General features: G+C 43.4%; 1 protein-coding gene across 1 annotated transcript in view; it reads right to left on the reverse strand.

The window, feature by feature from the left end:
• The window catches only part of LOC124799041 (multiple C2 and transmembrane domain-containing protein-like), a 377532-nt gene that overhangs the window by 65190 nt on the left and 295913 nt on the right, over nucleotides 1–16429 (reverse strand). The window lies entirely within an intron of this gene.

The following is a 16429-nucleotide window of genomic DNA, read 5'->3' on the forward strand; positions in this document are numbered from 1 at the left end:
TTACCTCAGTAGACATACAGCAGAATATTGTTAAAAATCATGCAGCAACTGTTCTGTAAGGTACTTTCTAGCTGACACAGCATGGCTATGATTGGTAGAGAATACAAGGAAGCACATTGTAAATACTTTTTATTAGAGTTTAAAACACTTAAACAGTCTTCCTCAGGATCAAACACGCGAGCCATTCGGTAGTTATATATTGCAGTCCCCAAGCTGGTAATACAGTGCTCTTTAGCTAAGGGGGAAGTAAAGTTTATCGTAGGTACATATTGAAATGAGAATACCAGTCTATATCATTAGCGTCGGTCGGTTGTACAAGTTTGGAATACGTGTTATACTCTTTCCGAAAGCGAAATATCGAAATATATTGATTACGTGGAACTCAGCTCTTTCTGTTACTTCACGAGACGTCGAATGTGGCGCGCATAGTATCATTCTACTTCTTGTCAATTCCAAATTAAATCGGAGACAATGTTTCAGCGAGGGTCGGTTAAAGACAGTGGAAGAGTCACGTGATGTGTAGAGAGAGAAACTATCTAGAGTTTTGCTCAGGATCCTTAGCCGATAGGTTCAACGAAGGGGTAGTTCGTTTCAAAACAGAGGAGGGAGTGCTGCTGTGGACATGATTTGTTTGTTGGGGTGGTAGTTATCAAGAGTGTTGATGAGACGTTTCAGTATCCGACCTTATCTTACGAAAGCGCGAATTCTCTGTGACACCCATCCACATACAGAGAGATGGTCAATCCTAATAAAATCTTACCGACTTTATAAAGTGTTTCGGCTAAGGAACGTAGTTCTTGCGTCTCCTCTCTGTTGTTGTCTGTTATCTACAACAAGAAACAGTATTTGTGTCCTGTGATGTAGGTGGTGCAACAGGGTTCATGAAATGTCCACATGTATATGGACTCGGAAAGTAATGGAAGAAGTGGTTTAGCAATGATACAGAAATTGAGAACCGCGCTGCAATATCATTGGCTGGGAGCATCACGAGATCGACGCGATGAGACGTTTTGCTGACGTGAGAAGTCGTCGAGAGCAGTGGTTTTGAAATCGAGTAATTGGTAAAATGCGGTGAAATTACGGAAAAACCTAGTAAAATTGCTACACTGATGGAAAATCCGTAAAATTGAGGATAAATAAGTCAAAAAATGGCTGTTATAGAGCTCCGACCTAGGCAGTTTGCTCTTCTGCCATCGACAACAGTATCATAGACCTTGTTCGTAGTTTTACTCAGTTGGATGCTACGAAATTTGGAGGAGAGAAGGATGCGAATTATAGCTTTCTGTCGGGTGTAAAAATGACATGTAAATAGATAGCGTGAAAGCTGCTGTTCTGTGTTGATATTTATGCGTGTGAAAGCCATTCCGTTTCTGTCTCTCTTGTTGCTCTGAATAACGAAGATGCAGCGAGGGTTTCAAACAGCATGATGCAGAACAGTACTGGACTCCAACATACACACCATCCATTGAACCATGATCATTCCAGTGATACAGCAAGGGCCTACTGAGGATGGGAATATGCCAATAGCCACTGTCACATCAGTGTATGATGATGCTGCACTCAATGTGAAATGTGGAGACCGATACATTTATTTACGACATACCAAGAACAGAATACCTACAGTCTTTTCTCGAATATGATTGGCTGGAAGACGTATATGTTAAATCTTTTCGTGGAAGCGGTGAAATCGAGACATCTTGTGGGGATGAGACGTCTTGGGGGCTCAGGTGATGTTTTCGTAGAAGTTATCTGGACCCTTCTAAGTTACTCTTTCTGCATCAAGCGTATCAGTTCTTCCTGCGCTGGATTACGTTGTGCAAGAACGTACCTATCATAAATAAAAGACTCGAGGGCTTTTTATTTGTAATTAAGCTCTTTATTCCTTGACGAAAATGTAGTAATGACGATGTGGTGGGAGGGTTTTGCTACTGGGAAGCTGTGGTAGGCCATGCAAAACGATGCCCAGCATGTGTGAGTATGGACGTACCATTATTTTTCGGACGCTATACACGTATAAATGATAATCACGGTACTTATTGGGAAATTATACATTTGGAACGTAACGTTACCGTGGGTAGTGTTCCGACATATCACCAGACGTGTGTGAGAAGTGCTCAGACTACTATTCACATAAAATATTACGTATGTCTAGCCATAATGGAGGGACGGGGAGGTGGCTAGACTTGACGTGGCGAATTGTGAGTTCAACACATTGACGAGTATATACGGCCGTAAGGGTGATAGATTCATTTCCTAAACACCTGCACAATATACCAAAAGTCAATACGGCTGTATCATCATGGATATGCAGAACGTCTTCTCATCGGTTCCCCTAAGCGGATCTTCGCATATTCTTTGTCGCAAAAACGACTGCGATGTTTATTACACTAACCCATATCGGAGATGTCTTTCCAACACTTTCATCCGCGGGAGCGCTGTTGATTTTCAGATAGTGCCAGACGCCTGTGCTTTACAACACTTGTTCTATAGAGTCTTGGCAGGATGAGTCCCTTCCGGAAGGACTGATTGAAAGTACCTTAAGTTTGTTCTCGAATACAGTTGGCTACAACACATGAAAGTATTAAATAATTTCCTAGAACTGAGGAGAATCGAGACACCTAGCCGGTATAAGCGTGCACGTACCACAATTCGTTTGGACGCTATACGTATGTAAACGATAACTGCACTGCTCGTCTGAAATATGTATGTGTCTGTGTTAGAGTGTAAAGTACTGTTGTCAGTGTTCCTACATCTGGAAAGAAAATGATGTGGGTGGGACTACACCTGGTCATAAGGGCAGGTATAGATTTGACGTGGAAAATTTCGATTTCAAAGCATCGATAGCCTTAAGGGATATGAAAGATTTTTCATGGAAAACTATGTCCAATCATCAGGAGGATACAGATTTATGTCGGAAATTGATATTTTCAGATCCACAGTGGTCATAAGGAGGTATTGCCGATACTCCGCTCATTGTTTAATGTCACCAGAGAGTGGTGCAATCGTAATATTTAATTGTAATTATACTCATAAATACGTGGAAGATTTTCTAGGGCGACTCCCCTTCATGTCTGAACGCGTAGGGGACGTGACCAGGGCCAGAAGGAATAGACATTTCTTGCTTAAGGTGCGGGCCGCCACTGAGCCTCCTGAACTGGTCACGCTGGTTACAAGGCTGAAATTGACCTATCGTTGTCGCCCTCTGTGCAAGTGAATAGCGAATTAATACTCACTTTGTGTTGGGCAGCTTTCACGATCACTTGTGCTGTCAGTATTCTCCGATTTTTATGAGTGTTTGCACTGGATAGTTACACCCCTCCTCCTCCACCCCCTCCCCCCTCCCCTCCCCCCCCCCCCCATGTAAACTGACCGGTTGACGGCTGGGCAGCCACGGCAACAGTCTCTCTGATCTCTGAGCGACCAACACCGCCAGAAGATGGGCACGAAGCTGACGGCGTGGCCAAACGTGCAGCAAAGGCACACGAGACTTACGGAAGTTTCCCCGGTCTCCGTCATCTAACCGAATGGATTGTGGTTTAAGAGTATGTTTTCAAAAAGTGCGCTGTCCATGTGGTAACGACTGTGGTGTATGGCTTTGAGTGCTTCTCAATACATCCCAGTGGGCTATGTCGCGCAGTGGGATGGTGGACTGGTATTTTTTAAAATAAAGATGGATTTGTTGTTACTATCCTATCACACAGAAGACCTTTTCCGGGGTGTGGCAGAGAGAACCAACATGGGCACTCTATAGTGCTTTAAAAAATACACTTAGCAAACCTGTATATGGTCAGGAATTACGCACCCCGACGGCATATATTCCTACTGAAATTTTAAATTACAACTATCATTTTATACAGCACCTCTTCAGATTATGACGTCAAATTACTCATTAATGTATTTATTGTTTCCGATAGTGGTAGAACGAGCAAGGTCTAGTGAAATCCCTGTCCTTTTTCCCGCAATTTTTTTAATGACATAGCGCAATCTACCTGAAAGCTGAAATTCCCACAAGCATTTTCAGCTATCTCCAACATCATGGGTTTCCCGCCAAACGACCTAACTATACCAGCATCCAATAATAGCAGGCAAGGAAAATCTAGAAGGGGGAAGAGTACTGTTTGGAAACTGAGTGATTACGATGTCGAATACCAGATAGCTCCAGAATTTCCCGCCAAATGTGCCAGTCCTTGTGTCCTCCAATAGGAAGCAAGAAAAAACTGCTCCACATAGAGGGTATTGATTTAATTAGTTACTCAATCAGTCTGATTGAGTGGGGGTAGAGTAAATGGACATCAACAGACCAGCGTTTTGGGGCGGGCTGAGATTTACCAGGTATCCTCTACTTTGTTCAGGACTAAGAGCGTTTAGTGCTGTTTCTCATTTGCCGCCACCTGATGCTTTGTCTGACGGAAATAATTGGGGTCGGGGCTGAAGGGGAGGAGGGGCTTGGAGGAGGAGGTGGAGGGGTGGGGAGGTTGCTTCTCCCAGAATGCTTTGCTGGTGGTATTGTGGACTAACTCAGTCAGTATTTGCAGAGAAGGGCGAGCAGATGGAGCAGCTGCTTCCACTGACCTGGTCTGGAACGTGTGTTTGGGAACAAAACGAGAAGTGAGTCTCATATCAAATTCAAAGGAAGCCAACATCCGATATCAATCATCCCTCTGCAGTCGACTGGAGCGTCCCAGTCCACCGCTCGGGACTCAAAAGGGTTGCTGGTGGTTTGGCACGCATGTTGTGTGGTGTGTTGCGCGCGAATACGCGATCAGGAGGTTTTTTCCCAGACACGTTTAGCGTGATCTGCAACAGTGTAGTTACCTGTGGTGAGTTTTTTATATTGACTTCGGTTTTATGATGGTACTCCTTGCGCAATCAGAAAAAGCTCTCTATTTATATATTTAATTACTTCTTTTCAATGTAGTTTACAAGACATGCATCTTTCAAAATTAAATAAACAACTTAGAATGATGACCTTTTCCTGTCACATGACGAGATCCAAATCCTGCAAATTGGTACGAAAATTGAATTTTATAAATAAACAATATATTATTATATGCTCGACAATGTAGTAGAATTTCCTGTTGTGGGATCCTTCCAGTCCACCAGCTCAGCACAGACTGAATGATTTTTTCCCATCAGTTTTTTTCTATTAAGGGGCGAGGGTTTGTGGGTTAGGACGTCCTCTGATGGTGGTATTGTGTACTAGCTCAGTCGATCCCTGTGTGTGAAGGTGTGCATACATGCGAAAATTTTCCAACAAGACAATACCTCCAATCTGCAGCTGTGTAATTACATGATTAGGACATGTAGTTGTTGGACAGGTTAATACTTGCACCTTCCAACAGCTCTGCACAGACTGAGCGATTCTCCCACCAGTTTTTTTCTGAGAGGGGAAGGGAGGGGAAATGGGGGTGGATAGTGGGTAGTGGGGTAGGGTTGCATAGGGCTGGGGAATTTGCAGGGATGGAGAAATCTGGCTGTGAAGTGAACTGAGGAGGGGTGACAAAAAAATGTGTTCCTTTTCCAAGAGGGGTGGGGGATGGAGAGGGGCAAGGAGAGGGGTGGGGATTTCTCAGAAGGGGGAATTGTGGTCAAGAGGTCATAAATCTGCCCTTGAAGAATCATAAGTCAGTTAGCGTAACAATAAGTCATGGGGAGGGGGAGGGTGGTAATTTGCCCTGAAAGTATGCTTGCAACTGAACATATGCAACCTATAAAAGAGTGCCAGAACCAGCTTTATCCCAACAGTCATTGCGTGGTCACTTAGGACCCAAACGTGACACAACAAAATCTTAAATCGTAAAAAAGCGTAAAACAATGTGACTAACAAAATTTCAAGTACGTCAATTACATGTTATTAGCTAAACTTAAAGATGTTCTCTGATAAAGTCAATAAGTACGAAGTTTTCCATGTCAGTATTAAATAGATTTAACACTGTAATACTCAACTTGAAGAATGTTGTGGATCTTATAACTATTAGTGCATGGCAAAGTATTTTTAGGTTTTAATATGTAACGTCCGCAAAACACAAACTATTTTTCTTTCTTTTGGTGAGCGTGGCGTGTTTCGACGCCAACGTTCCTCTCCCAGTTGGTACCTATATACTTTTGAAAGTGTACGGTTTAGTGTTATTTGGTTTCATTTCTAAATTAGTACATATGTGGTTAATTTAGTAAGTAATACCTCTAGTAGATTATACAGTGACTTCTTTACTATTTTTGTCGTCACAGAATTCTTCGTTGGCTTACTGTATGTGTTTCCTTTTGTTTTCTTTCTATTTTTATAAACATCTTTGTTACATGAGTGTAGCTGAAATATATTAATGTAATAGTCAGTAATTCTGCATTCAGGATGAGTGGGGTCACTGTGGTAAGTAAGTAATGACTTCATTGCTGATATGACGCCTTTCGGAATTGATCCATCGTCAGATATACAGGAGCGGTTGCTGTACAAGACATAGCGTTTCCAGTTGTATGTAAAATAAACATTCACAGACTACTCATGTAAGACCGTAAAACGTGACATACTCTTTACTTTTACAGTCTGCGAATGAATGCCATCCCATGAGTAAGGAATGTAAATGAAACGTGTAAAGAAATACAATGACATACCTCGAATATGACAGACAGGTGCTGAGATACAAATGGGTAGCGAAAAGGAATGAAACTAGTTTTTGTTTAGCAGAAGTCGGAGCTATAAAAATAACTTATATGTCGTTAGACGAGTTGATTCCATACTTTGTAGTGTTTCATCCTGTTTCGTTGTAGATAAAACTGTCACTACATTGACATTACAAATAATGGATATAAATAACTGTCAAATTTTCAATAAATTCAAGTTCTGCCTAGTAACACTGTACAGCTAATAATGATACTGAAAAATTGTAAAAATAGGCATGTGTTTTGCGAAAAAGTGTTAATTAAGAATGGTTGTCATCATACTTTATATGAGCATGCTCGTTCTTCACGTCGATAACTTGAAAAAGCAGGTACTCTCTTTCTAGAACAGTCAGGTCGAACATTCAACTATTGGAAGTCTAAGAACTTTATCCAACGAATATATATCTGTCAATAATTTAACACGTTGCTTCTGTGCATTTCATTCAAATCCTCCGAAACCAATTTACAACTGATAAAATATCTCCAACTCAGCGAAATATTGTAACGTTGTTTAATAACACTTCTGCTGATGCGTAATTTAAGACGTCATAACCTCAAAAGAAAAAGAAAATAGTACTTTCATTTTTTCTCTAATTTCTTGTTCAGTTTTAAGAAATAGTTATAGCACTGAATTTGTTTAGTAGAGAAAGATTAGCAAAAGCCAGAAACAGTGTACTCCAAAAAGGAAAACAATTATGTCTTTGTTATTGTGATTAAAAATTTGTCATTATTTTATAAATACTGTGTAATCATTATATTAGTTTAAAACACGTTACCACTGTCTTTAATGAGTTTATATACATAGGGTGGATTCTCGATTAGATAATCAAATGGCGTACAAATAAAGGTGAAAGGAATCGAAAAGTTATGTATCTTGTCTCACGGAAACAAATATTTTTGGAGCTATCCCAGTTTTTCTGCAGTTCGCTAAATGACAAGATGAAAGAACGCTCAAGACTACAAAAGTAATTCATACGTAAAATAATAGCAGTATAACGCTTAATGGAGCTGATTCGTCTAAACGAAAAACGTTGGTCACAAAATCTAGGCTAGGTGCACACGAGCGACTTATTATCGTATGTCGCAGCGTCGATCCCTCACACGTTGTAGCAGCACTTGTGAAACAATGGAACCAGGCACACTACAGTAGGGAAGCTGCGAACTCAAGGCGACGGAATCGATCTTGCCAACTACTGCTGTTTTGCATCGATTGCACCGTCCGCCGAGAAGCGGCAGTTGTTGGAGTGTTGGGGAGTGTTCATTTGTAACGTAATAGCTGCCGGCAACCTGTCATGGATACAGCCGGTTTGGATGTGTAACTATTTATACAAAAGATCAAGAAATTGCCTGAAATACGAGATACAGCCCGCAAGGAATACCATGTTAATATTGGGAAGCGAATTGTATGTGTGAAAAATTTCATACGAGTTTTGCTGGGAGATCAGGGAATGATATCGCCAAGTATCATTATTAAACAAACTTTGTATTCATGTGCCCGCGTTCTTATTCGAATGCGGCTATTCAAAACTTCAAGTAGCCCTATCATGCCAATGATTTGCTGCCTGCTGAGAGCTCATCCATCTATATGTAAAAATCTTTAGCCAATAATAAAAGTTTCAAATATATTTTACTATTTCAGCTGAGTCAGTACAATTACTGCTGTATTGTACAGCATCCACATCGAGTGCTTTCTTTGGCCCTTCCTTTAGCCTGTCACATCAGTCCAAAAAGTTTCTAGACTGGATTAATAAAAAAACAGAGCAAAATTAAGATTGTTGTTTTAATGCTTTATGCGTTCAACAGAGTCTTCCTCCACCCAAGTACAACATACAGAACGTTCATACAGCCCCCCTCGCACGTCACATTGGCCTGAATGTCGGTTTTTCGTCAAAACTTTGATCCTCCATGTGAATTTCTGCACTTTGTCGTTTTGTGGTAGGTTCTTATTGATAACACAGATTCTAGTCATTTGTGACGATTTTTCCAGAAAACAGTTGTCCTCATTTTTCAGAGTCGAGGGAAGCGTCCACATGTCACTATTCTTGTTCGGGTGCCAAGGTGTGCAGAACAAACTTTGCAGACACTTTTCTCTTCTTCACTAAATTCTGGAGAAAGTCTTGAACGCTTGGCTTATTAGACATGTTGTGGTTTGTGACATAACAACGTCAAATGTACATCTGTTGTTTACGGTTATTAGTTAAAGCTGCCACCGTAATTACTGCGCTCATGTCGCTTATACGCCAGGAATAAAATCAGTCTTGAAATTTCATTGACCGATGGTTCACGCCCATAAAGGTTACCTTACAATCTAGTACTGCTGCGTAATTATCGTTGTGATGTCGCCGCGTGAGTACTGAAACGTTTTCTGACACTGCGAATTCTCTGCCAATACGCACTGCTGTTACTAGCTCAGGTGCGTGTAGCCTTTTGTAGCGAACTGAAGTAAAGAAGGTTCAAAGTTTGGAAATATCATACTTCGTTTGGTCTTGGCCGCTACATCAACATGGCGAATGTAATCGAGCGAATGCGGCATCTATTTCTTTGTACATATACACTGCGTATTGTCAGCATGAAGCACGAAGTTGAGCCGTGGCGGGACTGGTGCCAGGGCTATCTTTGGTTAGGCACTATCGATTCCCTCTGGCAGAAGTTTGTCTTTGGAGCCCGGGCCGGCTCAGGATATAGCGGGCAGTACGGAGTGGATAGGGACAACAATGTTGGGCACGGCACGCGGAAGTGCGCGTATTAGAGAGACGTTGTGATCATGAGTCCCCTAGAACTTAGAACTACTTAAACCTAACTAACCTAAGGACAGCACACAACACCCAGCCATCACGAGGTAGAGAAAATCCCTGACCCCGCCGGGAATCGAACCCGGGAACCCGGGCGTGGGAAGCGAGAACGCTACCGCACGACCACGAGATGCGGGCTTAGAGAGACGTTGGATAGACGACAGCGAGCACGGTGTGCCTGAGTACGGGCGGCAGTTGGCGCTTCATCGTACTGGGATCAGTAGCAGCGGGCCGGCGCTGTGGCTCCTTGGCGACCTCGTGAAGCTATGCACGTGCTCGCTTCCGTGAAGGGACACGTTGTTACTATCGGACTAAGCAACGTCTGGTGTCCGTATCTAAAAATTGCCGTGTGGTACCTCGCAGGCCCACATAAGGTGCTCCATGTGATGCTTGGGTTTTAATGAGCCAGTTCAGTTTGCATAATTCGTGTACGTGGTTCTGCTTAAATGAATGAAATCAATTTTATTATTGTTTATTTTATCGAAGTAGTTTTCTGTAGAAGTTTGAGTATAAAGGTGAAGGAAGGGTTGTTTGGTTCCCTGCTGTTGCTTCTGATTTATGTTTCAGAGATCGGAAGCAGTGGGCCACCGAAGTGTAGAGCCTCCCCTTTTAAATTACTAGCGGGCGTACGGGCGGTGGACTTCGCCTTAGCTCGCGTGTGCTGTTTGGTTCCGATTTCGGTGTTCTGAAAGGGGTGGAAGTACGAACGGAGTCCACATCTTAATTCAAAGATAAGTACTCAGTCGGCTCTACCGTTCGTGGCCAAGTCGCGGCCTCACAAACTCGGGCCTCAGTTATTGTACGAGCTGAAGTTTTATAAAACTTGTGGTGGCTGTGTAAGGTTGCCCGGGTTAAATGTTTTAAATATTTGTCTTAAGAATTTTGAGGGATTTCTAGAAGAATGTGTCTTAATTGAAACCGTTTTCTAAAATTTCGGTGCAATTCAGCCTTAGTGGCGTATCTCAATTTTGATGGGGAAATAACTGGGTTATTATTGATCAAACTGTCTATAACCTTGTAAAGTTGTTCGGTAATATCTCGCCAGGGAGGGGCGGTTTTCAATCTAAGTGGAAATAATAATTGATTTCCTGGTTATTTGACGTCAAGTTTATTTTAAATAATTTACTTGGCCCGAGTGGCGGTTTTTTTAAATGTTTGCAAAGAGATTAATTCGCTTGTGGTTTCACATAACAAGCAGTTTGTAAAATTGGCCTGAGTGGCGGGTTTTTAAATGTTTTTAAAGAGATTAATTCATTTGTGGTTTTATACAGGGTGTTACAAAAAGGTACGGCCAAACTTTCAGGAAACATTCCTCACACACAAAGAAAGAAAATATGTTATGTGGACATGTGTCCGGAAACGCTTACTTTCCATGTTAGAGCTCATTTTATTACTTCTCTTCAAATCACTTGAATTATGGAATGGAAACACACAGCAGCAGAACGTACCAGCGTGACTTCAAACACTTTGTTACAGGAAATTTTCAAAATGTCCTCCGTTAGCGAGGATACATGCATCCACCCTCCGTCGCATGGAATCCCTGATGCGCTGATGCAGCCCTGGAGAATGGCGTATTGTATCACAGCCGTCCACAATACGAGCACGAAGAGTCTCTACATTTGGTACCGGGGTTGCGTAGACAAGAGCTTTCAAATGCCCCCATAAATGAAAGTCAAGAGGGTTGAGGTCAGGAGAGCGTGGAGGCCATGGAATTGGTATGCCTCTATCAATCCATCGGTCACCGAATCTGTTGTTGAGAAGCGTACGAACACTTCGACTGAAATGTGCACGAGCTCCATCGTGCATGAACCACATGTTGTGTCGTACTTGTAAAGGCACATGTACTAGCAGCACAGGTAGAGTATCCCGTATGAAATCATGATAACGTGCTCCATTGAGCGTAGGTGGAAGAACATGGGGCCCAATCAAGACATCACCAACAATGCCTGCCCAAACGTTCACAGAAAATCTGTGTTGATGACGTGATTGCACAATTGCGTGCGGATTCTCGTCAGCCCACACATGTTGACTGTGAAAATTTACAATTTGATCACGTTGGAATGAGGCCTGATCCGTAAAGAGAACATTTGCACTGAAATGAGGATTGACACATTGTTGGATGAACCATTCGCAGAAGTGTACCCGTGGAGGCCAATCAACTGCTGATAGTGCCTGCACACGCTGTACATGGTACGGAAACAACTGGTTCTCCCGTAGCACTCTCCATACAGTGACGTGGTCAACGTTACCTTGTACAGCAGCAACTACTCTGACGCTGACATTAGGGTTATCGTCAACTGCACGAAGAATTGCCTCGTCCATTGCAGGTGTCCTCGTCGTTCTAGGTCTTCCCCAGTCGCGAGTCATAAGCTGGAATGTTCCGTGCTCCCTAAGAAGCCGATCAATTGCTTCGAACGTCTTCCTGTCGGGACACCTTCGTTCTGGAAATCTGTCTCTATACAAACGTACCGCGCCGCGGCTATTGCCCCGTGCTAATCCATACATCAAATGGGCATCTGCCAACTCCGCATTTGTAAACATTGCACTGACTGCAAAACCACGTTTGTGATGAACACTAACCTGTTGATGCTACGTACTGATGTGCTTGATGCTAGTACTGTAGAGGAATTAGTCGCATGTCAACACAAGCACTGAAGTCAACATTACCTTCCTTCAATTGGGCAAACTGGTGGTGAATCGGGGAAGTACGGTACATACTGACGAAACTAAAATGAGCTCTAACATGGAAAGTAAGCGTTTCCGGACACATGTCCACATAACATCTTTTCTTTATTTGTGTGTGAGGAATGTTTCCTGAAAGTTTGGCCGTACCTTTTTGTAACACCCTGTATAACAAGCAGCTTGTAAAGTTTGCCTGAATGGTGTTTCTTAAAGAAATTATTATCTGATTTATGATTCTAATTCTCTTAATGATTTATCTATGATGCAAATAAATATGTTGAAATGAAATGGTCACTGTATGGGTCAAGTCCTTCCACTGCCTTTATATTAAAGGTCAAGGAAATTGCAGGTCAAAATTGAAATAACGTACCATAAGTGCTCCACGCATCTGCTTGTTTCAACCACAGGCGCTGTCTGGAGGTCAGTCGCATAAAAAATACGTTAATTTCTTATTAAAACGGCGGCGAGGCACATAAATTGTTTTTAGTTTCCGGATAGTTATGCCCACATGCGCTCAAAATTAATCCTGTGCATTAGGTGAGGAATGTGTCAGCCGGAATGAGCTGCTCAAGCAACAGATCTTCAAAGTATCGATGGCATTTCAGACCTGACGTCACAGAAGGATAACTGACCAGTAGTGCGAGGCGATTTCAAGAAGTAAGTTACACGTTAACATGGTAGGCCAAATAACTTTTATTGAATGCTGCACTACATTTCAAAGTGACATACATACGTGACACTATTTTTCAACATAGTTGCCAAGTTTCTGTAAACAGCTGTTGGAGCGTACTACTAATCGTTAAATGCCTCGACGATAGAATCCGCTCCTTGGTCACGGAGTGATTCGAGAACCACTGTGTGACCATCCCCATCGTTGGAAAGTCTCTGTCCCCTCAGGTATTCTTCCTCGATTCCCTGGGAATTGTCGTCTCTGGTCGATGGACTTCCTCCCAGATCAGCATCACCCACGTCCGTGCAGCCTTAGTCAAAATGTTGGCCCCATTTCACTATGGCTGAACGCTACATATACCGTAAGAGTTTGACGGCGAATCTGTGTGCAATTTAGACATTTTGCCCTAAGAATCGTGATGTCACACATACTTCACTTTTGGAGTACGTCTACAGTAAACGCACCATTCCACTCCCACACCATTATGCCCCTGTTATCCGCACCACAGCAGAGCTGCGTCTACAGGAAACCCGGAAAATGTACTCTTTTTCTGACAATGCGCCACTCTTGTTGCGTAATGGTCTTAGAGTGGGACGTCGTGTGTTACTTCCAGAGTGGCTGCAAAATAGAGGGTGACAATTATTCAACTACACATATCAAAAAAAGTTTTGCATCACCTCGGTTACGAGAGTTTCGTAACCTGTACAGAAAATTGGGATAGAGATGAACATAAACATCATTTCCGCCATTTTTTTTCCTCATGGAAACCACACAGTGCATGTTGTACCACCATACAGCGTGACCTTCAGAAGTGGTGGTCCAGATTGCTGTACACACAGCTTACCTCTAATACCCAGAAGCAAGTCCTCTTGCATTGATGCATGCCTGTATTCGTCGTGGCATACTATCCACAAGTTCACCAAGGCACTGTTGGTCCAGATTGTCCCACTTCTCAACGGCGTCTCGGCGCAGATCCCTTAGAGTGGTTCACGACGTCCATAAACAGCCCTTTTCAATCTATCCCAGACATGCTCAATAGGGTTCATGTCTGGAGACCATGTTGGCCACTCTACTCGAGCGATGTCGTTATCCTGAAGGAAGTCATTCACAAGACGTGCACGATGGGGGCACGATGGGTCCATGAAGACGAATGCCTCACAAATATACTGCCGATATGGTTGCACTATAGGTCGGAGGATGGCATTCACGTATCGTACAGCCGTTACGGCGTCTTCCATGATCACCAACGGCGTACGTCGGCCCCACATGATGCAACCCCAAAACAGCAGTGAGCATCCACCTTGCTCCACTCGCTGGACAGTGTGTCTAAGGCGTTCAGCTTAACCGGGTTGCCTCCAGACACGTCTCCAACGATTGTCTGGTTGAAGGCGTATGCGACACTCATCAGTGAAGAGAACGTGATGCCATTCCTGAGCGGCCTGTTGTTGGGCCCATCTGTTCAAAATGGTTCAAATGGCTCTGAGCACTATGGGACTTAACATCTTAGGTCATCAGTCCCCTAGAACTTAGAACTACTTAAACCTAACTAACCTAAGGACATCACACACATCCATGCCCGAGGCAGGATTCGAACCTGCGACCGTAGCAGTCCCGCGGTTCCGGACGGCAGCGCCTAGAACCGCAAGACCACCGCGGCCGGCGGCCCATCTGTACCGCGCTGCATGGTGTCGTAGTTGCAACGATGGACCTCGCCATGGATGTCTGGAGTGAAGTTGCGGATCATGCAGCCTATTGCGCACAGTTTGAGTCGTAACACAACGTCCTGTGGCTGCACGGAAAACATTATTGAACATGGTGGCGTTGTTGTCAGTGCTCCTCCGAGCCATAAACCGTATGTAGCGGTCATCCATTGCAGTAGTAGCCCTTGGGCGGCCTGGGTGATTCGCAGGTCTCTCTGTGTCTCTTCCATGTCCGAACAACACCACTTTGGTTCACTCCGGGACTCCTGGACACTTCCCTTGTTGAGAACGCTTCCTGGCACAAAGTAACAGTGCGGACGCGATCGAACCGCGATATTGACTGTCTAGGCATGGTTGAACTACAGACAACACGAGCCATCTTCCCCCTTCCTGGTGGAATGACTGGAACTGATCGGCTGTTGCACCCCCTCCGTGTAATAGGCACTTCTCATGCATGGTTCTTTATTGTTCACATCTTTGGCAGGTTTCGTGACATCTCTGAACAGTCAAAGGGACTGTGTCTGTGATACAACATCAACAGTCAATGACTATCTTCATGAGTTCTGGGAACCGGAGTGACGCAATAATTTTTCTGATGTGTGTATATGGAAAAACGAAATTAGTTACAAATACTTTATTCAACATGCAAACGTCACTACAGATATCCGGTTTAGCTTATGACATGTTCGATATGCCTGCCATAAAAAAAATTTAAAAAAATGTTCAAATGTGTGTGAAATCTTATGGGACTTAACTGCGAAGGTCATCTGTCCCTAAGCTTACACACTTCTTAACCTAAATTATCCTAAAGACAAACACACACACACACCCATGCCCGAGAGAGGACTCGAACCTCTGCCAGGACCAGCCGCACAGTCCGTGACTGCTGCGCCTTATACTGCCTGCCATCATTGGCGATGATGTGGCGCAGACGAATAGCGAAACTCAGCATGATCTGCTGAAGTGTCGGAACAGCGATGCTGTCGGTAATCTATTGAATGGCTTTTTTCAGCTCAGCAATGGTTTTGGGGTTTCTGCTGTACATGTTGTCTTTAAGACTGCCCTGCAAAAAGGAGTCGCATGTGTTCAGAGCTGCAGAATATGGCGGCCAATCGAGGCCCATGCCAGTGGTCTCTGGCTACCCCAGAGACAGAATGCGCTCCCCAGAGTGCTCTTTCAGGACATCAAACACTTACTGCTTCGATGAGGTCGAGCTACGTCTTGCATGAACGACTTCTCGTCGAAAGCAGGGTAACTTTGGATAATGAGGATGAAATCGTCTTCCAAAAACTTCTCATACCGTTCGGTAGTCACCGTGCCATTAAGGAATATCTCTTATTCCGTGGCTGAACATTGCATACCACACATTCGCCCGTTGTGGGTGAAGACACTTCTAGATCGCGAAATGCGGATTCTCAGTCCCCTAAATGGGCCAATTTTGCTTATTCACGAACCCATCCAAATGAAAGTGGGCTTCGTCGCTAAACCAAACCATACATCGCGTACCAATTCCCATCATGCCCCGCGGCCAAACGTGCAGTTTGAACGTCTTAACGCAAACCGTTCAGAAGTCATAACGATCTTATTTCATATACTTCAATAATTGTCACCATATACGTATTTTTCTACTGTGGTTTAACCGTACGCCGTAAATTGTCCTTCTAGTGATATTATAATACAGTTGCTCAGAAAATTCTATAGGTAACTGACTGATGTCTCAGAATGGAGGCGCTAACGTTGTGACAGCGGTACTGTGAACTGACACGTAAAAGCTGCTGCTACTGTTCATAACAAAAAGTCACTGTTTGGTGCGCTATCATTGTACAATGAACTATTGGACCCATTTTTATTCAGGAAACAGTTAAGAAAGACCAATACGGACAAACCCTGGAACATGAATTTGTACCGACCGAAAGACGCGGCCAAAT

This window comes from Schistocerca piceifrons, chromosome 5 (genome assembly GCF_021461385.2).
Source record: "Schistocerca piceifrons isolate TAMUIC-IGC-003096 chromosome 5, iqSchPice1.1, whole genome shotgun sequence".
NCBI lineage: Eukaryota > Metazoa > Arthropoda > Insecta > Orthoptera > Acrididae > Schistocerca > Schistocerca piceifrons.